This window comes from Helianthus annuus, chromosome 11, assembly GCF_002127325.2.
Source record: "Helianthus annuus cultivar XRQ/B chromosome 11, HanXRQr2.0-SUNRISE, whole genome shotgun sequence".
In the NCBI taxonomy this organism is placed as follows: Eukaryota; Viridiplantae; Streptophyta; class Magnoliopsida; order Asterales; family Asteraceae; genus Helianthus; species Helianthus annuus.
Genome location: NC_035443.2, coordinates 14,986,323 through 14,993,875, shown reverse-complemented (window position 1 = coordinate 14,993,875; position 7,553 = coordinate 14,986,323). Strand labels below are relative to the sequence as shown.

Below are 7,553 nucleotides of genomic sequence, written 5' to 3'. Positions count from 1 at the left end.
AATCTAGGAGCATCTTCGTGTCTTGAGAATGATCGTGGATGATTATCCGAATGCGGTCTTTGATTTGGAAATCAGGGGGGTGACGCATTTCGATCATTCACGAATTTGTTCTGTGCATGAGGTCGAACATAGTTGTTGTTCGAACCTCCAGAGCGTTGGTCATTCTCAACTACTTGAAAGGTGACATGATTTTGTCGTCTGTGAGGGGTTTTCTCACGAGTATCATGTCTTTGAGATACATTTTCTGATCTGTCCCCACGGTTCATAACAACGGGTTTGTCCTCTGGATCATGATTTTGTTGTGATTTAACATTTGGTTTGACAACTGGTTTTACTTCTTGTTTAATCACTTTGGTTTTCTCAGCCTTATGATTTTTACCATTTTTCTTTTCAACATTAACTGCTTCAGTTTGTGGTTTTTCAACAAAAGGTTTCCTTTGATCAGGATCAACAAGAGATTTACCCTTGTCATCTGGACAGTCTGCTGCTAAGTGTCCTTTCCCACGACACTTATAGCATTTGCGAATTTTTGCAGCATTCTTTGGGCGTTCCTCATGATCGGTCGAAGATGATAAGGCGTTGGTGGAATTTTTCAAAATTTGGTTCACAAACTGAGAGTTGGAACCTGTTTCGATTTTTACTTCTTCTTTGACAAAATCCTCCCCTTTAACAAACTCGGTTTTAGGGACATTTTTCAAAACCTTTTTAGTTTTCCCACGTGACTTTGGTTTTGACTTCACATTTTGAACTTGATTGAAAATTTCCAAAATCTTATTGCTTATCAAATTTTCAATGTTTTCAAGATTCACCTCATTTTTCTTTGAAACTCCACTCATCTTCGACTGATCTGAGTCAGTAACTTCATCTGGCTCAGATTCTGACTCACTTTGCGGTTCAACCGTCAGAGGGATCGTTGGCACAAAATTTGCCAATTCAGGATCAATGCTTGGCATTGATGTATAATTATGGTTTACCGGAGGAGGCACCTTAGTATAACCAATGCCGAACATTTCTTCCTCAGATTCTTTGAGACGTTGGCTGTTAATACAGAAATTCATCACTTCGGATGAATCCCTGAACTTTTCAATCTTTCGTTGCAAATCTAAAATCAGATTATCTTTTTCCAAAATGATTTTGTTCTTTTCCAAAACACAATTTTGATTCATTTCAAGTTCAGATTTTAATTCCTGATTTCTAAGATTTCCCTGAGCCACAAGTCTCTCAAATTCAGAGATATCATTTTCAGCGCTTTTATCTTAATTCGGTGTTCTTTATCCGAATTAGACAAAACAGCAATGAGTTCTCTGGATTTTTCTAAATCTGCAATTAAGTTTGTGTTATGAAGTGCATATCTATCAATCTTAGTCACAAACTCAACACATCTAGCACATCGCTTATCTACAGAAGATGATTTTACCTCAACGCCAGCCATGAATGCGCAAGCCTCGTTTTCTACGGAGTTTTCTTCCAACCTTTTAGCTTCTGCATCCGCAAATTGCTGCATTTCAGCTGTGGAGATGTTGAATTCAAAACGTTCTCCTTGTTCTCCATCTTCTGTCTTGTTAGACTTTTCAACAGTCTCTTCAATCGAGGAATCTTCATTCACAGCAACATTCCCCGAATCCAACTCTTCCCCAAGAACCTCAGCTACAACCGCAAGCTCCTCAATACTAGTCTCTTCGACAACCTCTTCATACACTTCTTCGTTCACAATTTCAGCTATAAATGCTTGTGACACAATTGCTCCTGAGATGTCTTCCAAAGCACAACCCCAGTCATAAGGCTCAGTCACACTCTGTAGAGGTTGAGCCACCATAGCATTGTTTGTCGAAGGTGTAAGATTTTCAGACCCACTTGAACGAGCACTTGAGTTAGAGGTGCAGTTGATGCATTGTTGTGAGGTCTTGAATTATTTCCTCGGGAGTTGTTGTCTCTATCAGATCTTTCCATTTTCGGCTTTCGACAATCACGTGCGAAATGCCCGTAGATACCACAGTTGTAACATTTTACTTTTGACATGTCGACTCCCATTCGAGTCTTTGTCTGACCTCCTATGAACTTCCTACCCGTCTTCAACAGAAACTTCTTCGCTCTACAGACTAACAGTGCCATATTGAGTTGTAGATCAAGTTCTTCCATTTCGTCTTGATCTATCTGATCAAAGTCCTCATCGAGACTTGACGGTTCAACGAGCTTTCCAAGACAGAAGTTCTCGTAGGCAGTCATGAAGGACGCCAACAGACTCATGTTTTCTTCACTCATCTTTAAACAGCTTGCATCTATCTTGGGAATGTTCAAACTTGTGCCTTGAGATTTCTGAGCCCCACTAGAAGAGTACATCCCTTGATTGGAATTGGTTGTTCCACTTGAACTAACATTGTTGCTTATAAAGGCGTGTTCACTTGCAGAACCTTCATTCTCCGAATACAAAGCAACACCGACTCCACTATTACTACCCTTCTCCATTGGTTTCGAAGCCTTATATAACTGAGGATCTTGGAGCTTCTCAAAATTAGATGCTTGATCTTCCATATTCCAGGCATAACCCTTCAGCTTTTGAACAACTTCTTCCAAAGAGAGCTCCTCATAGAGAACACCCTCTCTAATCAATGCGGTGTATATATTCCACTAGGTTATAACCCGGGAGCCTCCCGGGTAGAAAAAAATAATTTTAAATAATGGAGTTGTGTCATTATATTATATAAAAAATTATGTTTACAAATGTTTTACTAATTTATCTTATTTTATAATTTAATTGACCCAATTTAAGAACAATGGCTATTTGACCTTTTTTTATATACGCAACAGGTTTCTAGCCAGTGGCTAAAAAACACATACATCCAACAGTTGTAAAGATTCATCACCCAACTGAATATATCAAAAAAAAAAACATTAGGAAAAATTAAAAGCTCTCTGGTACTCTGACTCAAATTCGCTTAGCTTGGATCGATTTTTGACCCAGTTGAAAGACGTAACTTTAATCTTATCCAGCATCCGGTCCAAATGCACTTTTTTACCTAAGAAAATTAATTCGTTTCAGCCCTTCCAAACGGTCATTTCGTCTGGTATTCTGTGATGCTCATTGTATCCACACGAAGTTGCCATTTCCTCCTAAAATGCAAAATGTAATTAGTTTAATTAAAATATTGAGGTCATAAGAAAAATAGACAATGATAGGATTGAACTTTGATTAATGTTTGCATCTTATGTTGCTCGTGGCTCGTTATAATGTCAATCATATTATTCCTGATTATTTGAAAAAAGACAAATAAATATATGGACTAAAAGCCCAAAATTAATAATTTTAAGATATTTTTGTAACTTTTAATATTATATGGGATAGTTAATTAGATTTTCTTGTCCCAAACTATTTGTAGCTTCAATTCGTATTTCTATTTCGCAAACTCCAGTTTTCAAAATAAACTTTTATGCCGCATAAACATTAACTTTATAGAATCGCAAATATTACCCCGTAGTTAATTGTAAAAAAAGAATAGTAACTGTGATCTCTTGAGTTTGATATTACCGAACATTGACCCGTTGGAGTTATTCAAGATCCAAATGTTAGTATTTTGATAGGCTGTAATTATATTGCAGCATTAGCCCTTATGCTAATTATTAAAAAAAACCTCACTTTTGTGTGTAAATTAGTAACGTGAGACCATTCTGTTGAGCTATTGTTTTGGTAGTTACAAAGTTTTTAAGGCGCTTAGTTATGCCGTGACGGTAAAAAAGGAACTAAAGAAAAAGGAGCTTGCAGAACTTGATGCAGTGCTTTCTGAATTGAGTTTATAAGACAACAATTCTTACATATACGAATTGAAATGAGAAGTCGAAAGGACAATCACATCATTAGCATTCAATAAATTAGCTATAAACTGAAAAGTTCATTGCAAGTTAACCTAGCAGATAATCAACCGAATTAACAAAACTGAAAAAAATATATATATGATATTTAACTTCAAATATTATATTTCCTCTTTTCTAGCTTAATTTATTTCAAAGCGAGGGCCGAAATCTAGTCGGAACCTCGCCGGAACGTCACCAGAGCGCCTGGATTGCCGCAAACGCGCTCCTTGGGACTCGCCTCGCTTGAGGGCCTAGGCGCGCACCGGAAGGCCTTGTGACTACATAGAGGTACTGTATGCGTATGCATATGTACACAAGCTCACTTATCAACACATCATATAATTACTCTAGATTTGCGTTTATTACTCAATTCGGCATATAGTCATGTCTGAATCAGGTTATCCCCAAACAAATCACAAGTTCCTAATCATCAATCTAGACAATAATACCAAAATCATCCAGAAACAGTAACATTTTAGAACCTAAAATGCAATTCCTCAGGATTAATTTCGCGTAAAACCTTCTTCTTCTCCTCCATCAACACCTCCGAAAGTTCCAAACCCCTCCCCTCCACCACCCTACACATCAATGATCAAACACCATTCCAAAAATCAACTAAAACTTCAAACAACACAACTAAAACCAAAAACACACACACACACACGAGAGCAATCACTAACCTATCAGAAATTTACTGTTAATCTATAGTTAAATCTCTTATGATATGTACAATATACGCATACACGAGAGCAATCACTAACCTATCAGACTGCAAGTAATTTATTTAGGTATAAATAAGAGCATACCAACAATTGGGAACAATCCTAGAGTAATTCCAAGAGCTGCGGAGAGTGTCAACTCCTTAGGCTGAATAAGCAAATATTTAGATGACTGAAAGATACCGCCCCCCCAAATGGGTGTTCACGGCTCAGTTTTGACGGTTTTTGATCAATGAAAACCGAAACCAAACCGTTGAAAATAAAAACCGAATCAAACCGGAGGATTACTAACGGCAAGGCTACGATTTACTGATTTAGTACACGGTTTAGGCTCCTTTTTGAGAAGTTATCTATGACGAACAATAAAATGTATAATAGGCTCCTTTTTGGGTTATAAAATATCAAATGCAAACTTTACTTGACAGTGGCCAGTGGACTCATGAGCCGATTCAAGTTAATTAAATACATATTATGTATAATAAAATTATCTATTATCTGATACGAATAAAATAAAAAAAATATGCATAGTTAAATTTTACGGCACGTCTGGTTTTATGCAGTCGGGTTTCGATAAAAACCGCAAGTCATATCATTAATTACAGGTTGAAAATTTTGATGTCGACCGACCGAAAGTATAAAATAAACCTAACCACGAAGTGAAACCGTTGATCGGTTTCATGATTTTAAACTGAACTATGAATACCTCTACCTCCATCCCCTTGAATTAAAATTTGTATTGAAGTCCAAAAGTGGATTACCTATATGCACAAAAAAAATGATTAACTTCAAGAAAAAACCAATATTTCATTAAAAAGGTAATTGTAAACAATCCCAAATAAATCCCAAATCAATTTGTGAATCAAGTACCTTTGCCTTATATAAATCCCAAATCCACCGCCTTAAAATGAAGAATTCCCAGATAAATGGTGCAAACTGCAGAGAATAGTGCTACAACCGGCAATCACTCCGTTTCTGTGGATATTTTAATTGGATGGTGCCAGCCTATTTAGCAAGAAAATATAGAGATCATGACAAAAATGAACTTCTTTGGGGTGTCACAGGTAATTCAAACAAAGAACAAAATTTAAATATTTGTTACCTCAACTCTCATAGATTTGGGTACGGGATTGCAGTGATTAAACGACCTGGGAAAGAAAAAAGTATTTAGTTAAGTGTTATCAAGAACCACAGCACAGTCAACGTTAAGGGTAAGTCATTTGAGAGTCAAAAGAGAATTATATGGCTGGACCACCACGCCACTTGTCTCATTCTGATTAGGAAACACAATGTATGTTTGAACAAATTTCTTGCTGTAACGGTCATTTAAAGTCTCCAAAAGGTATGAGCCCATATCTAGATAAGTTTGTGTATCAAAAAATAGTCGATAATGCCAGAATTCTACATGCATATGAGAGCTTGAGGGTCAAATTTAATGTTTTCTCATGTATCAGACCAGTCTAATCGCTTTCCTTTAAATATTCTCTTCTCTTATATCATAAAAGAATGAATCACGAAACAAAATCTAAAATAGAGTTATATCACCGAACCTTAATAAATCGATATTGGATAGAGTCGATTTGAATCTGAATCGTGGAAACTCCGACCTTAGATCGTTGAATCTGTAACATCATTGATGATGATGATCCCATCGTTGGTCTTCCTGCAGATAAAAACGGATGAAGCAATTAGGGTTTTAAATGGCTAAATGTCTTCATCACCCTAAATCATAATAAACACTCAACCACCCCCAAAATCAAACACACAAATCAAAAGATATACCCAATATACCAAAACCCTAGATGAAACACACAAACCATACCTGTATCTATTACCGGTTGGTTCCAGATCAAGCACTTGAACAACAATTTCTGGAACATCAACGATTTTGAGGGAAGAATCGTTGCTCTCTCTCCCCGCTCTCTCTCTCTCTCTCTCTCTCTTCTTTTTCTTTGGTTCTCTCTCTATAGATGAAAGGAGTGAACGTATGGGGATTTGGGGATGAGAGGGGGAATTCAAAATTTGATGACAGCTTGAAGATGCGTTTAGGGTTTCTCTGATTGGTAGAAGATGAAAGAACAGAGTTGATACTGAGAAAACAGGTAATGGGTGTATTGGGATGAGTAAAGGGAATTCAAAAAAGAACAGAGTTGATACTAAGAAAACAGGTAATGGGTGTATTGGGATGAGGAAAGGGAATTCAAAAATTGAATCTGGCCGCCCAAAAATTCGTTTGCCCGCCCAAAAGTCTATTTCTTTTGGTTATTAAAAAAATAAAAAATATGAGAAAATGATATCTGGATCTTGAATAAGGCAGAAGCTGCCAAGTAGGAAATAGAGCAAGAGGATGGCTTGTGGTGTTGACACCTCAGCCCAAACCCTTTTGCTTTATTATAGTAGGAAGATTGTTTACCAAATAATAAAATAATACATCTTTAAAAAACCTCATTTATTATACGGGTTGAATAAATATAATTTTATATACCAAATAATAAAAAAATTACATCTTTGAAAATATGTGTATTACACGGTTTGAATAAATGTAATTTTCTGTACTAAATAAAAAAATACATATCCTTAAAAAACCCCGTGTATTGTACGAATTGAATAAATCTAATTTTATATATCAAATAATAAAAAGTTATATCTTAAAAAACTTCATGTATTACATGGGTCGAGTAAATGTAATTTTGTATAGTGAAAATGAAAATATTTAATATATTAATACAAAGTTTGGTTTTCGTGATAAAAAAAGATTATTCCGTTGTTGCAAAATTTGTTAATGAAGTCTCAATAAATTTAACCGTTTACTTAAACCTCCGTAAATGTATAAATGATAAATAATATTAGTTAATTCTCTGGGAAGACAATTCAGAAACTTCTCAACCTTCTCAGATTCAGTGTAGATACCTTCTTGACTTCTATCAAGTTCGCTCAACAGATGATAAAAACGGTTCACTGTGTCATCAAATGATTCATTCTTTAACG

General features: G+C 35.9%; 1 long non-coding RNA gene across 3 annotated transcripts; it reads right to left on the bottom strand.

The window, feature by feature from the left end:
- Positions 1–2,764: 2,764 nt before the first annotated feature.
- LOC110889747 lies at positions 2,765–6,768 on the bottom strand. 3 transcript variants are annotated; one of them, XR_002563903.2, is made up of 6 exons: positions 6,388–6,768; positions 6,116–6,228; positions 5,668–5,713; positions 5,436–5,570; positions 5,272–5,326; positions 2,765–3,111 (listed from the first exon to the last, which is right to left on the bottom strand). It is a non-coding gene; the product is annotated as an uncharacterized LOC110889747 (long non-coding RNA). The 3 variants fall into 3 exon arrangements; XR_004872095.1 differs by lacking the exon at positions 2,765–3,111 and adding an exon at positions 4,442–4,716; XR_002563902.2 differs by lacking the exon at positions 2,765–3,111 and having other exon boundaries at positions 5,041–5,326; positions 6,388–6,762.
- Positions 6,769–7,553: the final 785 nt, after the last annotated feature.